The sequence below is a fragment of the Ostrea edulis genome, chromosome 1 (genome assembly GCF_947568905.1).
Source record: "Ostrea edulis chromosome 1, xbOstEdul1.1, whole genome shotgun sequence".
NCBI classification, from domain to species: domain Eukaryota; kingdom Metazoa; phylum Mollusca; class Bivalvia; order Ostreida; family Ostreidae; genus Ostrea; species Ostrea edulis.
Window position 1 is genome coordinate 78,700,756 of NC_079164.1, and position 21,141 is coordinate 78,721,896.

The 21,141-nt window shown below is 35.9% G+C and overlaps 1 protein-coding gene across 3 annotated transcripts in view; it reads right to left on the reverse strand.

Moving 5' to 3' along the window:
- Positions 1-21,141, reverse strand: part of LOC125679901 (uncharacterized) — a 29,746-nt gene that overhangs the window by 6,223 nt on the left and 2,382 nt on the right. For 2 of the 3 annotated variants that reach the window (XM_048919373.2, XM_048919354.2), the window contains exon 1: positions 1-2,929. This exon is cut by the window's left edge and continues 622 nt beyond it. The exons of the other annotated variant lie outside the window; for it this stretch is intronic. The gene's annotated coding sequence lies outside the window, so the exon portion shown is untranslated. Of the gene's footprint in view, positions 2,930-21,141 lie in introns of those variants that run through there. 3 annotated transcript variants of the gene reach the window in all.

Consider the following 21,141-nt stretch of genomic DNA (forward strand, 5'->3'; position numbering starts at 1 on the left):
TCTGTTTTATGTGATGTAAAACTTATACGGTACCAATTTTGATTCACCAGATGCGCATTTCGACAAATAATGTCTCTTCAGTGATGCTCAAGCCGAAATTTTGGAAATTCGAAATGACAAAAAACTTATAACAGCTAAAAGGAAAACCAGAGTGCCAAAAGAAAAAAAAATGGAGCCAAATTCGTCCAAGGATCAGAGCTATGCATGAGGGAGATAACATCCTTAATTTTGAATCTTATCCCAGCAATTAAATATACATGTACATCGGTATTTTCAAGCTAGTAACGAAGTACTTAGCTACTGGGCTGTAGAGACCCCAGTCCACCAGCAGAGGCCTCGACCCAATAAAATAAATTGATAATGCCACGTGGTTTTTTGTGATGCAATAAATTAAATACATGTATTTTTACATTTCCAATGTCTCTTGCCAATCTCCATAATAATTAATACGATGCAGTTGTGAACAATTCACGTATGGATCTTGATAAATATAGTGCATATATTTTAATGGCTTTCAGAAATGAAAGAATAATGTAAATATAAAAAAAAAAAAAATTGAAAATACACGAGGGCATGAACTGCAACGCTTCACGCCGGTGTAGAGGCAAATTTTGACTACGATAGAATAATGATCCCCGGTCATTATTCTATGGGAGTCAAAATTTGCCTCTACACCGGCATACTTTTCATGAAGCCCCAATAAATCGAATATTATGGATATATATATGGTGTTACCCATATCTTTTCTTGTCACTTAGAACTAATCCCGGACACTTGGTGAAAGGACAACTCACATAATTTAATAAAATGCATTTTCCTATAAAATGGTTGTAGTGATTCCTTACTTTCAAAGATAGCATTTAAATGCAGGAATTTGATAGTAAATGAAGTATTCCATGCTTGTTTACTTAGTTGTTATTGTAATCCGGAAGTGACATGCTCTACAAATTACGTTCAACGCACGATAAAAGTCAGAGTGGATCCGTATCTCGAAAGTCCCGCATTGTAAATGTTACGGTGCTCGTGCGTAGAAAAGTCTGTGATTATTAGCACAGCACATGATCATGAAACGCAGGTGACCAAGCATATCGATTGACCAAAAGATTTAATATAATTTATTGCTGTACAATAAATTAGGTTATTTAAGCCAGAATAAATATTGAGAGATGTTTATTCCGGAATTTTATTCCGGAGAATTTGTAGTTGCAGCGATGTTTAATAAAATTTGTTTTTACTGTCTCAAACTACCAGGAAATGGAGGAAAATATTTCGCCTTCGGGAGCATGTCTCAATTTTCAGATTTTATTACCATGGCAACCAATTTTCAAAAATAATGTATATGGTTCTTGAAAGTACATATGTGAAAGATTTTAAAGGTTCATCATGACATCTGCTGCTAGCATGGAAATGGGTCGAGATACACTCAGGCACCTGCCATCCTGGAAGTAAAAAAATCAACAAAAATGAGGAAAATATACCCATTTTCAACCCCTCCTAATTCCAAAAAAAATAAAAAAAATTCCCAGTATAATGACAGAAATCGACTTTCAGCAAAAATCCTAACCTTTCCAACAAGGCCAAATTTGCAAAAGGGTCTTTGATTCCTTTTCGAGATATTTTACATCAAAGATGCAAAATGCTCTTTTCAACTTACCGTTTAAAAAGTGAAAGTAGAATTGCCCGCCTAGAAGTCAAACTCTCATACATCTCACAGTCATAGTTTCGAATCCCATAAAAAGGCACTGGATCAATGTAGAATGGTCACCTCCCTATATTAATACAGATATCAATAACAATGAAACTATTTAAATTCTATAAAATACTCTTTTAACATATTTACATTTCGTATTGGTAATTCGCCAGGTATATTGAGATTCCTTTTCAATATTTTCGGGTGGAAGCGAAGGTTTGAAATTCTGTGACAAATAATATTTGAGTTAATGTAGTTCATCGGATTAATCTGGATATATTGATGTAGTAAAATTTAAGCCTTTAGGTTTTATTGCATATATATTTGACTTGATATTTTGTCGATTAATCGTTAATATTATTCGATGTTGATGGATTTCAATTTTATCCTGCATGCATACAGGGTACATGATGCACCATTGATGGGTCGAATATAATCAGAAAGTCAGTTTTAAATCCTAAGTCGTAGGCTATAAAGCAAAACGGGGAAAATGCCGAAGTCAAAACAAGTCTCAACACTGAAAAAAAAAATACCTAGTTAATTTAACTAGGATGCCTCGTAAAGACTTGCTCATGACTAGTAAGTAATGTATTTACTAAGCAAGATAGTGATGTAACTAGAAATATGACGTCATAAGCATCGTGGCCCGTGTTGCCCACGAAAACTGCAGCAACCTCTATTCTGCGAGACGCCATTTTTATTGGGATGCTGGAGAGGAAACATTGACTTAAAAGGTTTGTCATTGAACTTATGACTGTTTTTTTTTTAGTTTTGATGTTTATTTATTAGAAATCCTACACACAGTTTGATATTTTTTAATATGCAACTTAATACATTTTAACAAATTGTTCTGTTTTTGTTTATTTAGATGCTGATGACTGTTTATCAATCCTGTGTAAAGAAAAGTTTGAGAAATCCTGATTACAGGTTCAAGAAATTCCACAGAAGATACATCCCCCATCGCAATCAAGATTGACCAGAAGATCATGTCGACTTTTAACTTCAGATTAAAGTTCTTGATGTTATCTTGGAAAATTAGTAAATCTACTGAATGCATACTAATATTTACTATTGACTGAAGTAATGTTTTACTGTCTGATTAGTTAAATTACTAGTTAACAAATAGTAAACTTACTTAACACCTAGTAAAAACTACTTTTAAATTAGTGATTGTATGGACAGTAATTTTACTAGTTTGCTTTGTGTATTTTACTAGTTATTTTTTTTTCCAGTGAACGGGAAGAGTGGCGACTCGCAGGAGAGGAGAGAAGAGAAAAAGGGAACCAGTGCAGGCAAAGAAAAACGACACAGAATCCCATTCGGAAGTAACAGAAATGTCTGAAGTTGTTTCCGCTGAGCCATCAGTTCAACAAAAGGGCCCCACATCTATAAAAGAAGGAACACAAGTTGGTCAGGGAGGATGTGATAGAGAGGAGATAGGTATGTGTTCTGTGGCGGATAGTCTACACACTTTAGGCTCTGGTGGGGCTAACTTTACAAGCTCAATTGTCAGCTATAAAAATAGTTTAGGTCTCAATGTGTCCCAAGAATTGAAAAATAAAATTATAAGGGGGATATGTTGAGTTAGACAAGATGCTCATAAATTACAATGAGCCTCAGAAACAAACCCTAGTACTTGTTAATGGCGAATTACAGGCGGTTGAAAAATCTAATAGGAAGATCAATAATATTGAGCAATGGACTGATGCCTTTCTCATTTTCTCTAGTGTTTATTTGGAAGCACACCCAGCAAAAAATTTGGAACTGTTGAAATATATGAGAGATGTTAGATTGGCAGCAAGTATGTGTTCAAATCAGGGTTTTAAGGATTATGACCAACAGTTTAGGCTGAAAATTGCTAGGCATCCTACAGGTTCTTGGAGTGAAGTGGACTCTAAACTCTGTCTTTTGTATGTTGTGAATATTAACACAAAGGACATGACTGCTGTTCCAGCTAACCAGGGTCAGTTTAGAAAGTGTTACACATACAATTATCAGGGGTTCTGTTTCAAAACTCCCTGTGGTTATCTTCATTCTTGCATCAAATGTAATGGTAGTCATCCTTATGCACTCTGTTCTAATAAGGAACGGGGTCCTTCTCAAAGGGGATTTCGGGGCCCTCAGAATTTTCGTGCCCAAGGGAGATCAAACACAACCCGTCATTACAGCTCCACAGGAAGGAGGATGTATCAAAGTAGGGGAAATAAGGGATCCTTCTAATGTTTGGAATTTAGGTAAAACACGTATCAAAGTTGGCAAATTAATTAGTTTGTTGAAAAACTATGCTGACCAAAATATTGCAAAGGAGTTGGCTGATGGTTTTCAGTTTGGTTTTCGATTAGATTATGAGGGTCCCCGAATAGGGCAAGAATCAAGAAATTTCATGTCTGTCAGTGATCATTTTGAGGAAACAAAAAATAAAATACAAAGTGAAGTAGGACTAGGTCGAATATCTGGGCCATTTGACAGTAAACCTATTACTAATTTAAGAGTCTCACCTATTGGGTTTAGTACCAAAGCAGATGAAAAATGGAGACTAATCACTCATTTGTCTTTTCCAGAAAATCAGGGTGTTAATCATTTTATTGATCCGGATAGGTGTTGTGTAGCATATGCATCATTAAATCAGGCTCTAGAGGTACACTGTAGTAGTTAAAATGGGGAAAGGAACACAGTTGGCAAAAATGGATATAAAGTCAGCATTTAGATTATTAATCATTCATCCTGGAGACTTTGATTTGTTAGGGTTTAAGTTTGAGGAAAAGTATTACATCGACAAGTGTTTGCCAATGGGCTGTGCTATTTCATGTTGTTTATTTGAAAAGTTTTCTACTTTCCTCCATTGGGAGTTGAAAAGGCGGACTGGGCTTGACACAGTATTTCATTATTTAGATGATTTTCTATTTTTGGGTCATGTAGGTTCAGATGAATGTTTAAGGTTAATGGAGGGCTTTTCAAACTTGAGTGATCACATTGGTCTACCACTTGCACATGACAAAACTGTAGGCCCAGCAACACAAATTGTATTTTTAGTTTTGGAAATAGATACTGTTGATATGGTAGTTAGGATTCATTCAGACAAGGTTGTACAATTAAAAAGTTTATTAAATGCTCCCTTGTTGAAAAGGTCTCTTCAGCTTAAGGAAATTCCGAGCTCGGTAGGTAGTCTTAATTTTTTTTCAGTAAGGGTGTACCTAATGCTAGGGCATTTAATAGGAGGTTTTATGATGCAACAAGCGGCATTAAAAAATTCCACCATCATATTAAGATTACTGAGGAGTTAAAGGAAGACATCAGAATGTGGCTTTATTTCTTAGAAAATTTCAATGGGGTCAGCCTGATACATGACAAAGAATGGATAAGCAATCAGAACATAAATTTGTATACAGATAGTTCAGGGAATAGTTCTCCAGGTTGTGGGACTTATTGTAATGGTCATTGGTGTTTTTGGCCATGTCCCACAGATTGGGGAAAAGAAATATTTAAAGAAATGTCATTCTTGGAATTGGTGTCTATTTTGCTGTCTATTTCTTTGTGGGGTCACAAGGTGTTTCTAAACCAAAAAATAATTATGCATACTGACAATCGTGCTTTAGTGTCTATCATTAATAAACAAACTTCAAAATCCAAGAGGATAATGGTATTGGTCAGAAAAACGGTTCTTCTGTTGTTTGAGAATAATATCATGTTCAAAGCACAACACATTTTTGGTAAGGTAAACAGAATAGCTGATGCTTTATCTCGGAAACAATTTAAGAAATTCCGCACCTTGGCACCACAAGCAGACCAGGACCCAGAGCTAATACCCGTAGAATTTCACATAGCAATGTCAGGAGTTAAGTAGATCTTTTGCTAAAATGTGCCACTGCTCAAAGTACACAAACCTCATATAGTCAGGGAATGAAGTGTTATGAAGATTTTGTCTTATTTTGAGTTAGATTACGTTGTCCAGTTTATAGACTTTATGTCAGTTAGAAATCTTGCACAAAAGACAGCAAAAGTATATGTTGCTGGAATATCATACCATTTAAAGCTATGCAATCATTTTGATCTAACACAAAATTTCTAGGTTAGAAAAATGTTGGAAGGTTATAGGACAAAGGCTAGCACCTATGATTCAAGATTTCCAATTACTTTAGATTTATTGGAGAAAATATTACACATTTTACCAGTTGTTTGTTTCAATCACTATGATGTTAAGCTTTTTGCGGCTGCATATTCCATGGCCTTTTTTAATATAGGTTTTTCAGAGTGGGGAGTTAACAGGAGGTAGTTCTCATAATACCAACCATGCAGTCAGCTTTCAGGACTTATAATTCTTACCAAAACAAAACAAATTAAGAATATTGCTAAAGCATTCTAAAACAGATCAAGATGGCAACGGGGAAATCATCATTATTGAAAACAACAAGTTCCACTCTAATATCAAGCCAGTCAGCGTTATATCAGATTATTTGAATGCAAGACCTCAAGTTCCTGACATTTTATTTTGTCATTTTGGCGGTCGGCCCCTTACCAGGGTGCAGTTTACAGCAGTATTGCATTAAGCTACTTGAGCTTTAGGTCTTAATTCCAGTAAGTTCAAATCTCATTCTTTTCGAATTGGGGCAGCAACCACCGCTGCTATGTTGGGTTTGTCAGAAGATGAAATATGTCGAGTCTAAATCATACCAAACATACATTAGGAAATAATTCTATTACATCCTGTTAAGATATGCTTTCATGCAACTTAATTCAATTTTGCCAGGTATAATCTAACATAAACCAAGTCATTTCAGATTGTCTGATATGGTGTGTAGGATCATCAATTGTAAAGAGGGCTTTCATTGCTGCTAGAGGTAGATCAGATGGTGTCAAGTTAGGTCTGGAAAGAATTGGATGTCGCATATGGTGGCATGCAGGGTAAAGGTGGCATGATTTGGTGGGAAATATACAGCAAAATCAAGTCGCTTATGAAGGTTAATGATGTACCTCGTAATTTGATTTTACACTGTGGGGCTAATGATATTTGGAATGTGCCATTAAAGGACTTGATTCAGCAAATGAAAAGGACTCTTGGTCGTATTCAGTCGTTGCTACCTAAGACAACGTTGATCTGGTCACAGTTACTACCTAGAAATAAATGGAAGTATTCTGATCATATGGAATCAATGAACAAGGCTTTAAAGAGGTTAAACAACTCTATAGCATCAGAAGTAATTAAAAATGGTGGTTGTTACATTAAATATACTGACATAAAGGCTGAAAATGAGTTGCTTTTCCTATCAGATTGAGTGCATTTGACAGATATAGGAAATAATATATTTCTGAATAAGATTTGTGCAGCAATGGAACAGTTTGTTTCCTCAGGAACTCAAGTTTACCCTAAATTGTATTAAAAGTGGTGAGGTCTTGGCACCGGGAACTGGCGCTACTCCCACGTGGTGGCGGTGGCTTCAGTGTTCTCTTGAAGTATTCATTTGACCACTTCATCCATGTGGAGGAATGTGCGTCCAGTTCCTGTTAACTGGTATTTTGTAATGTCCAGTTGACATTGACAGTGAATTTTAATTTCAAGTCTGGTCTTGGGTTACCGCTAACTGGGATCCAAGTAACAAACATTTTTGTAATTGATATATTTTTGAATGCATATCCATATGATTGATTTATTTACAAGTGTTGTGGTTGAATTTTGATCTTGCAATGAGTTAATACAGCTACTTCATTTTAAGGGGAATTGGACTTATATGCAAATTGAATCATTGCCGTCAATCGGAATGATTTAATTTGCTTGAATTTCTTATTTTATGGATTTTTCAATTCAGTAAGGCAATGATGTGTTTTTGGCCTATACCTATTTTGGTGTCAATGGACATATGGCATTTCCATTGTAAATTAGTTGTAATATTGAATCTACAACAATTATACACATTGCTTAATTGTCAAGACCAAGAATCGACACAAGGGGGTTGGGGTAAGCACATACATTTATCTGTATACAATAAGGCAAATAAGATGTGAAACTTGTTACGGTGTCTTTATTTAAGAAAAAGGGAAGTAAAGTATTTGGTAAGGGTAAAGGTCATAAGGTTTGTTTGAATTTATGAAGGTCTTTAAATAACCATATTATTTAAGATTATATGAATGCAGTGTACTATTAATAATCGAATTTATCCCTTTAAGATAAATTCAGTTATTGAGAATGACGAATTTGACATGCTTGGATATTTTTAAGTGCAATTCGATTTTTCCGGAATTTTGCTGTCCTTTTCTTGACACCAGACTTAGTCCATAAATAGTCCCAACGCGAGCATGCGCTCTCGGCCTTTTCATTTTCATCCTCGGGCAAGTGCAGAAATGTAATCAACAGGTGGAGTTTGGCTATGCCGTTGACTTGCATTGTATGGTCACATATATTACCTAGAGTTTATTGGCGTCATGCTATATCAAATATTGCCGCAGAGAAATCTAGGTGTAGGATTAATAGTTCTATTGCTAGTTTTGTTTTAAAGAAAAGTGGCGCTTCCATTAAACATCATGATATAAGTGTGGAACAAAGTAAACTATTTCTTAGTGATGGAGTTCACTTATCTCCCTTGGGCAATCATGTTTTTGTGTCAACTATTCAGGCTGCTCTAAGACAGTTTAGTCGAGGTAATAGTTTACTTTATCCAAAGAGGTGATATATGGATATGAATGGGAACTGTTGTGGCTTTATGACTGATGATTATGCATTTATTTGTTGATTACTAATTGTGAATGATATGTGCTAATTTTTACGCTAATGGTCAAAATTCAGCCGCTGTATTGGCGGTTGGATTTCATGCGTGAAATCCAATTGGCGCAATTTTGACAGAAAACCATTTGCTGAGGGATACTGTTGTCTCCAGGTCCCCCAGCTCTGATATGGTTTGTTGAATATTTGTGAATGCTATGCTGCCAAAAGCTTACAGGTGGTAAGATCGGCACATAGAGTATGAACATGCGAGTGGCATGTTAATGGTGAATGTTGTTTCAAATAAAAAGCCATGACAGTTCCGCCAATATGCTTTTGAGTATTTTTTTTCAGGTCAGAGGTGGTTAAAATAAGTAAACTACCCATTAAGCTGAAATCTGTAGACATCAGCTTTATTCACGTGTATTGATTAATTTAAGTTTAAGGAATTTCGAAATAAATGATATGATATATATTATCTTTCCTATTGTTATTTGAAATGTACACAGTGTTAACATGCCTATGGAGCGCCAAATTAAGATAAACTCAAATAATTGAAGATATCATCAATTCATTTGATGCACGCAACAATTTAATTAAAGATCTCTTCAAATAATTGATGACATTCTGAGTCATTGCGCGCATTAATTGAAATGATGATAGCATTTATTCTTCAGCTGAACTGATGCGCGCTTTAATTGAATTAATGATCTTTTCAAATGAATTAACGATATCAACAATTGAATTGATGCGCGCTATAATTCAATTACAGAGAGTAATAATTGATATAACACGCGCATTAAATCAGTTGACGAGAGCAATAACTGATTTAATGCGCGCATTAATTCAATTATTGCTGTCTACAATTGAATTAATAATATCTTTAATTTATTTGAAGAGAGCAATGAATTCTTTTAGAGAGAGCAACTATATAATTAAAAATATCGCTCCATACATGTCACATAGAAATGTCATGTTAATCAAATTAAATGGGGCGAGTTTAAAAAAATAATTTTGCGTATGAAAATCGATGTCGTGTGACATAAATTTACCGAAGCTTTACAACCCCCTCCTCTAACTATTTGAATTTAGATTTTTATCCAGCATTGATCTTTTGATCTCTTACCTTTAATTCCCATCAAACTCATGTGACCATAGTAGAAAGATTTCTATTTTCCCCATTGGTTCATTACATTGACGTATGTTTTAGTAAGCAGAGTAGAAAGATTAAACCGTCTGTACTTATTATCACAGCCATTTTGATCGGTGCCACTAACTACCCAAATTAACATCATTATTATAAATCGTCAAACACCTGTGTTAATGTGTATTAGATAGACATGATAAGACATTAGTATCTTCATAAAGACTTGTTAGTAGCATGATTAATGTACTATAATGAATTAATATTGATAAAAATTAGTATTTGAGTTTCTAAATCGGTATGGGTCCTTTAATCCTTTTTTGGGTAGCATGTTACATATATATCGCTCTCGGAATGCAGACGATTGGTTTATACTGAATGACAAATGTTCTCCAGTCATTTATGAATTTGTTTTACAACATATACATCTTCACTAGCCAAGGGTTTTCGGTCCACTCCGACCGCCGCAGTGGCCTAGAGGTTAGGGCGTTCGTCCCGCATACGGAAGGACGGGGTTCGAATTCCGGCCGCGACAGACCTAAGTCGTTAAATCAGGTAGTGACAGTTCCATTGCCAAACGCTCGGCATCAGGTGTGAATGTCACGGGTCCTCTGGTATGACCTTAAAAACGGATGTCCCGTGTCGCAGTAGGTGTTGCACGCTAAAGAACCCTCACTGCTCAAAGGCCGTAAGCGCCGAGGAAAGGCCTAAATTTGAAGCCCTTCACCGGTCTTGGTGACGTCTCCATATGAGTGAAAAATTCTCGGAAGAGACGTTAAGCAAGATACAATCAATCAATCGGTCCACTCCGCTCCCCATAGTTTATGGGGAGCGGAGTGGACCTAAAACCCTTGGCTAGCGAAGATGCAACATTGAATGATTGGTTTTTATGATTATGAAATTGAATTATCAGTCATCGACTTCATTGTTGCATTAGGAAATCTCGAAGTGCAAGCGAAGTGTATATCAATTTTCTCATGATCAACTAATGAGTATGAAGGTATATCGTAGAATAATGACCACCGTATTCCTTTGATCTTTGCATTAACGCTGGTAGAATTCATTTTATTCACTCAAACCAACGGAGCTCCCCCTATAGGTAACACGTATATACATGTTTAAAAGGAAAATAATGAAAAATTAAACCATACCTATGGAACTTGAAAAGTTTGGTACCAATGGCGTCGATTCGAATATTAGCGCGTGGACATGTATTTCTCCATTTAAAATTGAATCTCATCTACCCTAGTTCACGTCGTTCTGAGATGTTACACATAAAATCCGTAAAAGCACGTGAATCTTATTTTCTTAATCAGCCTGTCATCCTTAATTATATACATCTTATGTACTTGTATCTTTGTTTTGATATAATATAAACTGCCTCACTACATTTATAAATTGTACCTCATGTAACAATCTCTAGTTGGTTTGAGTGATATTAAATTTATGAGACAGCAACACAAGCATACAACGATATCAGGTCTCAACCGTGCACAGCTTTTTGTGCGCCGTAAATCGAAGGTTTTTATAAGGGCTGGATCTGTAGCTCTCTGGTCCGTCACGATATGTCTTCAGAGAGCTACAGTTCTGCAGCTATGTCGAGGTCAGCATAAATTACACGCCCAGGCGTTTTATGTTAATCAATCTAGTGTATACTTCTATCTGTTCATTGGTACTCCAATGATATTCTTCCAAAAGTGCTCTTAAATCTGTATGATTAGTTTATATGAATACCGGATTTAAAAAAAAAAAATATTATCATTATTTATTGATGCTCATCAACAGCTCCAGTCGTCAAAATAGTCTTACAAGTTTGGTCGAATACTCATCATTCACTTTCAAAACATTTGAATGATTAAGTACGAAATTAATGGACAATTACATATCTAATAAATTTACCAAATCTCAGTTATGTGAGCTCAAATCACAGTTGTCGGGATTAAATAGGAATACTCCAATAGGCACGGGGTAATAATATAAGATCTGCTTTGATACATGTATAAAGAAAGATAACAAGAGGCCAAGGGCCACATCGCTCACCTGAGTCACCTTTGCTCATATTTAAAGATTTTTCCTATATATTTGTATGCAAAACTTTGATCCCCCTTGTGACCCCATCCTACCCTTTGGGACCTTGATTTTAACAAACTTGAATCTGCATTATGTCAGGAAGCTTTCATGTAAATCTCAGCTTTTCTGACAGTGATTCTTGAGAAGAAGATTTTTAAAGATTTATCCTATATATTAGTATGTAAAACTTTGATCCCCTATTGTGGCCCCATCCAACCCTCGGGTGTCATGATTTTAAAAAACTTGAATCTGCACTATGTCAGGAAGCTTTCATATAAATTTCAGCTTTTCTGGCCCAGTGGTTCTTAAGAAGAATATTTTTAAATGACCTCACCCTATTTTTGCATTTTTGTGATTACCTCCCCTTTGAAAGGACATGGCCCTTCATTTGAACAAACTTGAAAGCCTTTACCCAAGGATGCTTTGTGGCAAGTTTGGTTGAAATTGGACCAGCGGTTCTTGAGAAGAAGTCGAAAATGTGAAAAGTTTACGACGACGTCGCCCACAACGACGACAGACAGCAGACAAATTTTGATCAGAAAAGCTCACTTGAGCCATTGGCTCAGGTGAGCTAAAATTTCCTCTTCAGCTCTTCAAAAATTGTAGCACTCTGTAATTATTTCTCCAAATACAGTACACGTAGTTTCATTGTCTTAGAAAATAATCTTCAACAGAAGGTCTTTAAAATCATTTGGTTATGTATTTAATTCATTACCTGTATCTTACTCCCGATTTTCCTTAATCTGGTTTATCGTGTTAACGTCCCATTGGAGAATATCTTTCTCAATCCTCTCTCATATATATTATATATAACTTCCAAAAGACACCTGATACCTAAAAGTGTCGGATTCACAACGTGGATACCTGGTTAAATACAGAACCAAAATAAAGCACTAAAATACCAATGACACGAACAACCAGATTGTCAAATTTTCGGGACGACCTGTCCCTTCTTCAGGACAAACGAAAACTTTTGTATGATATGGTTGATATTTTAACAGAGAATAAAAAATAAATAAATACACCTAGCACTAAAACTCCACTAAATCTATAAACGTATTTATGTTTGTTTGTCAGCCCTATGAAATCATAACAGTAACAACCAGCTTAAAGAAATAAAAATGGTAAGTTATTCAAATAGAAATTCAATAAATGACAATATACAAGGAATAACAATGGTTATTTATTCAAATACAAATTCAATAAATGACATCAAACAAAGATACAGTTGGAATAAATAGACTAGGGACAATATTATGCCAACAAAAGCATCGGATCAGTAAAATATGTTTTACTAGAAAAAAAACAACATACGATTTTACATTATGCATCCGGGTTACAAATACAATACGGATGACAAGAAAGTGTCCCTGAGTCATGATAGGAAAAACATAATACAAACACGTACTAATAAATGTAAAAATATGTACATGTACTAACAAATCTATATGTAATATTACATCATAAGAAAACTAACCATAATTTAAAACATATGTACATGTGTGACAGGGTGATATTTTTCTAAAGTAAATATATTATTTCATTATTTAGATTATGAAGATTAGTACATGACAAAAGTTGTATTTACTTTTAATTTATTTATGTACAACTTAATAGTATATGCAAATATCTCTAAAGTTATTTATAGATTATGAGATCATAATGGTCAGTAATAGCACCATGTAAATATTTATAGAATATAGAACTCTCCAATTTCATTGGTTGTCTAAGAACTCTCTCTTTGCTATTGTACACATTTTTGAATTGTCTTCTAAGAATATAGAAGTGTTTTCCAGAAGATTTTCCTAGTACAATTTGACTATTTATTACCAGCATAGAGAATATTCTGGACCTGACTAGAAATTTGGCTCTGTGTCACACATAGAGTTAATTAGAAAAGAATACAAACTCTTAGTGAACCCTACCATTGGTGTTGTGTTGTTTACTTTATATACCTATACAACCCACACTATTACATTTGGCGCCCACGTTGGGACTGACTGACTGATTGGTAAGGGACCATCGGATGGACTAGGAGACCTAGTGGACCAGGACCGCAAGGGACCAGGATCAGTGCTGGAAGACCACCCCCAGAAACAGAGTCTGAGGACCAGGAGAACATTGATTAGTGACAGTGAAAAGTGAAATCATTGACTTTTAGTGAAGCTGAACTGTGTGTGTTTCATATTCTGTGTTTCTAAAGTTGCCAGCACGGTAAGGTTGAATTATTTTTTGTGTGTATTTAGCAATTTGTTTAGCTCATTTTTGTATACCTTAGATTTACTTAGTGAAGTACATGTAGTACAGTGTATACCTGAATTCATCAAGAATTCTGATCAAGGTCAGTAATTAAGTCATTTATTTAAGGTTAACTTGATTAGTTCATACTTGGGTAATTCTGCAGTGCATTACAAACTTATTGCTTTAGAATGTAATTAGTATTGCATAATTGGTTTATCATTAATTACTATTAGTTAAGTTTATTTGTTTGCTATATCCTCATTAGTTGAGGTATATATATCATTCTACAGGGTGCTACCAATTTTTTCTCCTTTTTTTGAGTATTATTCATCTAGTGTACAACTCCTGCTCAAATTTTTTTGTCACGCCTGACTGCACATCATCATTCATTGATACTTTTCAGAGTTATTCTTCTTTCATAAATATTCAATTCCATCAGGTTCACTGAATTTATTCAGCTTTTGAAATCTTAATATCAACTTATATATATTTTGCATTGTAAAGTTAAATCATTCTAGGTTAACTTTAGATTTCATCATCACTTGTGTTGCTAGTTGACTTCAATTTATTTTTTTAAAGATCCATATTTAGAGTTAATATATTTTTTTGGTTTAGAGTTTATCAAACACAATTAAAGTTATTTGAATCTTAGTCATAAGAAATATTATCCACTAATTAGTCGCAATTTAATTAAGCTCTTAGATAATTCATTTAATTTTTTTGAAAAATAAGTTATTCAAGAAATAATTATCATTATTACGTCTTAGGGATTAATCATAAATTTAATATATTAAAAAAATTCATACTATCCGAGTGAGCTTTAGCGAAACTTCAAAACCAACATGGCAGAGCTATCTCAGGAGGAGCTTACGCAGATTGCGAATGCATTCAAGGAAATGAATATTAAACCAAAAGCCGATTCAACTGCTGACTTCAAGAAATGGATGTCTGATTTTGTCTCAAATATGAATGAAACTGAAATTAAAAAGGAACCAGAAACTGAACATACGCTTACTACCAGACAAGGAAACTACATTCCAAAGATTTCATGCTTTTCGGGAGATGGGAAACATGAGACTACATATGACTTATGGAGGTATGAAGTGGATTGTCTGATTAAGGAGAAGTATGCAGAAGGAGTCATTGCACAAGCAGTAAGGCGATCTCTCAAAGGAGAGGCTGGGAGTGTTTTGATGAGAATTGGACCTGATGCCACTATTTGTCAGATTTTGGATAAGATGGAAAGTATTTTCGGAACAGTCGAGAGAGGAGAAACTATCATGGAACGATTTTATAGTGCAAAGCAAGAACCAAATGAGACAACTATGAGTTGGAGTTGCAGATTAGAGGAAATATATAGGAAGGCAGTCATCAAAGGAGTAGCTCGGAAAGAAGAATCAAATGAAAAGTTGAGATCAAAGTACTGGAATGGACTTCATCAATGGATCAAAGATATTACTATATACAAGTTCGACCAGATTTTGGATTTCGATGAACTTCGGAAAGAAATTAGACTGGTGGAGAAAGAACACGATACCATCAGGAAAACACATTTAAAGATGGCAGTAACATCAACCAGGATGATATCAAAGAGCTCAAGGCCATGGTTCAACAATTAACAACCAAAGTACAGGAACTTGAAAATCCCAAAAGAAAGAGGAAAACAAATTCCAATTATTCTCAATACATGGAGACAAGGGACAAACAGAGACATGAAAATGATTCAGATAGAAGGAATTGGGAACCAAAACAAACATCATCCAGCAAATATTCTCAGAATCCTCATCCTGAACCATATGAGACTGAGGAAGGCAAACCTATATGCTTTAAGTGCCACCAACCTGGACACATTGCAAGAAATTGTCGCGTCATGATGGATCACAGCCAGCGTAATTTAAACTTCAGCAGACCTGCGCCGAGGGGCAGACGTTAGGTCATTTCAGGAACAGACGCCCTACATTTGAGAACACAAAGAAAACAGAAACTGTTTTAGTTGGGAGCGCGTCAGAAGTACAAATTTTTATCAATAACATGGAAGTAACAGCCCTAATTGATACAGGTTCTACTGTGTCCACCGTGAGTAAATCATACAATGAAAAATGTCTCTCAGATTTACCACTACATCCCATGACTGAAATCCTACACATAGAGTGTGCAGATGGAGGAACATTACCATATTGTGGATATATAGAGGCCAGTATAACATCTACAGGACTACCTCATTCTAACTTAGCAGAGTATCCTATCCTCGTTGTCCCGGACAGTAACTACAATCAGAAAGTACCTGTTCTTCTTGGAACCAACATACTTCATCATCTCCTCACTGATATACATACCAACTATGGAGACAGATATCTACAGACAGCCAAATTACACACTCCATGGTATTTAGCGTTCCGAAGTATGACGTTACAGGCTAAAGAACTTAGGAAACAACAGAACAGACTAGGGATAGTTAAATCCGCAGAAGTTCGACCAGTTGTCATACCACCTAACTCTAGCGTAACTATATCAGGCTACATTCATAGAGCTATTCCACACCAAACAACACCAGCCCTTCTTCAAGCAACTACTGATTCCAACATTCCATCTGATCTCGATATACAGCCCACAATCATCAACTATAGTTATCCAGCACGAAACTTAGTCAAAGTGTGCATTGACAATGTAACAACTAGGACAGTTCAAATCCAACCAAGATCTACTCTTTGTGAGATACAGCCTGTAGTCATAGAAGATCTCAACATTTGCAATGCAGCACAAGCCACATACCATTTACTGGAGCTAATCAAGCTGGAAAGAGAGACTTTGACGACCAACCAGATTCAATTGAGTGAGAAACTACTATTGACATACACAGATGTCTTCTCAAAATCCGACACAGATATTGGCTGTACACAAATGGTCAGACACCAAATTGAACTACAGGGTGATACGCCATTTAAACAACGTCCACGTCGCATTCCACCATCTATGTTTTCTGAAATTAAGCAACACTTGAAGCAGTCATTAGATGGAGGAATTATCCGAAAATCAAAGTCGTCATGGTCAAGTAATGTTGTCTTATGCAGGAAGAAGAATAACGAGTTGATAATGTGTGTCGACTATCGCCGACTCAACCAACGCACAAAGAAAGATTCCTATGCATTACCTAGAGTAGAGGATATCTTAGATGCACTTAGTGGGAACAAGTATTTCACCATATTAGATATGAAAAGTGGCTACCATCAGATAGAGGTACACGAGGATCATAAGGATCGGACAGCATTTACCGTAGGCCCACTTGGATTCTTCGAGTACAATCGAATGCCGTTTGGTTTAGTAAATGCTCCAGCAACGTACCAGCGACTCATGGAACAATGCTTTGAAGGACTCCATCTTGACATTTGTTACATCTATTTGGACGATATAATAATATTCTCCAAAACCTTTGAGGAACATCTTGAAAGAGTAGAAAAAATTTCCAGCGACTAAGAGATGTCAATTTGAAATTATCTCCGAAGAAATGTGAATTCTTTAGACGACAGGTCAAATATGTAGGAAACATTGTCTCAGAGAGGGGTATTGAGCCAGACCCATTGTACACATTTTTGAATTATCTTCTAAGAATATAGAAGTGTTTTCCAGAAGATTTTCCTAGTACAATTTGACTATTTATTACCAGCATATAGAATATTCTGGACCTGACTAGAAATTTGGCTCTGTGTCACACATAGAGTTAATTAGAAAAGAATACAAACTCTTAGTGAACCCTACCATTGGTGTTGTGTTGTTTACTTTATATACCTATACAACCCACACTATTACACATGTACCGCAAAAAGACAAGATGGGGCGTCATCTGCCTCATGGCGTCCACCCGGAGACAATTACATTTGATCCGACGATGGTAAGAGAATTACTGTAGTCAAGGTTACAAATCAAAAGAATGATGAAATACACATGTGCATGGAAATTGCCCCAAACAACGTCTGGGTCCTGCGCATGAGTAATATCTGCAAGCTAATTAATTAAAGAAAAGAACTAGTTAAATCTAAAAATACGTAGAGGCAACCCCCATAAACCATTTATATACGTCAATATGTTTTATGTTTGTCCTCTCTGTGAAATCATATATATATATATATATATATATATATATATATATATATAAGCACATTGCAGATCATACCCTTCTGTATTTTCAGAAATGAAATTTATCTGTATACACATTCTACTTTCATGTCCGATGGAAATCGCAGTCATTAATATCTTAAAATAGGCGAACTATATTTATCAAGATTCATACGCGCGTTGTCCTCAACTGCATCGCATTCATGAGGAAATGGCAATGATAAAAAATTGTATAGATATCAAAGGCAAAAATATTGGAAACGTAAATATCGTGAAAACAAAGTAGAAAACCCGGAAATTCACAATGATATTTTCAAATCATTACACTACATCTCCTGATTCCGCTACATTTTTATGCCCCCATTGATCGAAGATCGGGGGACATATTGTTTTTGTCCTGTCTGTCATTCTGTCTGAAACTTTAACCTTTCTAATTACTTTTGAACGGTGAGAGCTAGAGCTTTGATATTTCACTTGAGTATTCCTTGTGAAAAGACCTTTTCTGGGGATACCAACATTTTTTACCCTTGACCTTGGAGTTTGACCTACATTTTGAAAACGTTAACCTTGCTGATAACTTTTAAACAGTAAGTACTAGAGCTTTGATATTTTACACGAGTATTCCTTGTGACAAAATCTTTCTGTGGGTACCAACATTTTTTTACCCTGTGACCTTGACCTTGGAGTTTGGCCTACTTTTAAAAAATGTGTCTTTGGTCATAACTTCTAAATGGTAAATATTAGAGCTTTCATATTGCACATGAGCATTTCTTGTGACAAGATTTTTCTACTGGTACCAAGATATTTGTCCATGTGACCTTGGCCATCTTTGGAATTGGCCATTATTGGGGACATTTGTGTTTTACAAACACATCTTGTTGTACTATACTATTACTATAACGCGCTGGTGTCGTATAGACTTGGATGAATTGTAAAGGCTCTTAAAATCAATAGTTTGATTTGTGCATTTTAGAGTAAATTAAAATTTTAGAATGTCGTGGGAAAGAACGCTGTACAAGGCAGGATAAAAATGTAAACAGCTTCCCTTCATATTTCCATATACACATTCTCCGTGGGCTTGGAATCAATGTCAGCGATTCTATTTTCGTTAAGCGTATGGTATACGCTCAGACCAGAATATCCGTCACTGTTTGCTTGCTCATGATACAAATGATCCATGTATGAACAATGCTCACGTGGGGTCGAGTCTCTTTTCCTTAAAAAATAAAGTTGAATGTCAATTACAATAAGTATAAATATAGAGCAAATATCTTAGCTATATTCAACACATTTAGCGGAAATGTAACTCCATGTACTTAAAATCCTTCTAATTGGTCTAGCCTAGTATTACCTTTTCTTTATGCACTTGACGATCACGATACACAACACAGTCAAGAGGACAACGGCGACAAATATGATGGAGATGACGAGCCATTGTCGTCCATTCAAAGACTCTATCGCCTTCACGAACATCTCCCAAACTCCTGTAGCAGTGCTCCTATCTGACAACACCGGTGCATCATCTGAAGTGCCTGTATATATTGATGTGGTACTTCTGTCAGGAGATGAGCTGCTAATCGGGGCCTCTAGGGGACTGGATTTGAACACCGAATCCTCTAGTTCTTTTTGTTCATACACACGGAAATCTTTCCATAGAAATGCAAAAAAATAAATATACATTTTAGAAATAAATTTCATTTTTGAAAATACATGATAGCACGAAGAGCGACGCTTCACGCCAGCAACCTTCATAAAGCGTTACGGTTCATACCCTCGTGTATTTTTAATCTTATTTACGTTCTACTTTCACTTCTGTTGGAATTCCCTACCGTTTAAATAGATGCTATATTTACTCATTGTTTACAGTTTCAGCGCATTCATGTATATCTAATGATCAACCAAAATTTGAATATCAGTTGTTGAGTTACAAGTTAAATACAGCACATGTTACACCCCAAATCGTCGCCGGCGACGATTTGGGACGGGCGACGATTTGGGGTTTCTTATGTAACACCCCAAATTGTCGCCTGTCCGAAATCGTCGCCGGCGACGATTTGGGCGTAACCTCACATCCCAAATTGTCGTCCCCCTTGCTGCAACTATTTGGAAACATAATTTACATACAAACTGGCCCTTTATGTTAACTCCTTCTCCTCTCCACCTCTTTCTTCTTCTGTGGCCCATCTATGATCGCAAAAGGTTCTCTGGACCCTATAAGCAATATATTTCAATCATCTACTTCGTCTTTTACGTGTTCTGTTGTATAATTTTTAATTTGTTATTGTTGTTTTGGTTGGTAGTGGTGTTGTTACTATTGAAAGAGTTGTATTTGTTATTGTTGTTTTGGTTGGTAGTGGTGTTGTTACTATTGAAAGAGTTGTATTTGTTATTGATGTTGGTGGTGGTGTCATTGTTGTCTTTATAATTTTTTCGTCCACTCCTCGAGAGAGAGAGAGAGAGAGAGAGAGAGAGAGAGATGTCCGACAATGAATCATTTTGCTTTTTGTTGTAGGGCCATTCTGCCGACCATGGGATTGTTAGGTCTTGTGCACAGCAGATATGTTAGTGACCTCAGATTATATTAGATTGCGCCTGTTAGCCACCATTTGGACACTCTCCCGCCGTTTGGACACTCGTGAAAATCTCGAGAAACATCCATCCTTCCTCTTTAGTTTTCAAAATTTTGTTTGTTTGACTCGTTTCTCTCTCTCTCTCTCTCTCTCTCTCTCTCTCTCTCTGAAATGAAATCTATATGTTTAGTCCCATGTAACCTACATGCAAAATGTCAGCTCAATCGGTTCACAAACACCAGAGTGACAGTCAAAAATAGTTCGCTATGACAGCTCTTGGTGCTTTGAGTTCGCGATCAAGATATTTCATGTTACGGGAAGCACATGCCAGGAACACATGTAACCAACATATCGGTTCACAAACACCAGAGATATTGCAGAGTTGCTGAAAATTGTACACAGCTTGCGGCGCTTTAATTCTCATTTTAGGGGAGGCATGTCAGAGGGTCACTTGTAATCTACATACAAAATTTCAGCCCAATAGCTTTAATAGGTCGACAAACACCAGAGATATGAGTGTGGACAAACAGACAAACAGACCAAGTGAAACCACCCTTCCCGCATATAAAATATATTCTGTGTAATCTATCCTAAAAATTGGCGGGCGACGATTTAGGGA